This window comes from Penaeus monodon, chromosome 21 (assembly GCF_015228065.2).
Source record: "Penaeus monodon isolate SGIC_2016 chromosome 21, NSTDA_Pmon_1, whole genome shotgun sequence".
NCBI lineage: Eukaryota > Metazoa > Arthropoda > Malacostraca > Decapoda > Penaeidae > Penaeus > Penaeus monodon.
Window position 1 is genome coordinate 44766992 of NC_051406.1, and position 349 is coordinate 44767340.

Sequence of the window (349 nt, forward strand, 5' to 3'; positions counted from 1 at the left end):
CTTTTATTGAAATATTGCCTCTGTAGATATTATTTTCCATATTCCCTATCAATGAGTATCAAATTATCCGTAACTTTTCATTTTTGTATAATGCTTGTTTTAACAAGAATATAACATCATGTACCACGGTGCATCCTGTAAAAACGTACTCGCTACTGAATACGTGTTGCTCTTATACTGCCCTTGGCACTGGTCACTTGCTGGCACTGAGAATCCTGGGCGGTGGCACTTGGTTTCCGAATATAATGTTCCGATCTTGCGACTCCGCCCAGCTCCTCTTCGGAGTCTGCAGTTCGTCCCCGACAACGATTTTTCAAGGTGGGTTGTTATGTCTTCTGCAGATCTCTTG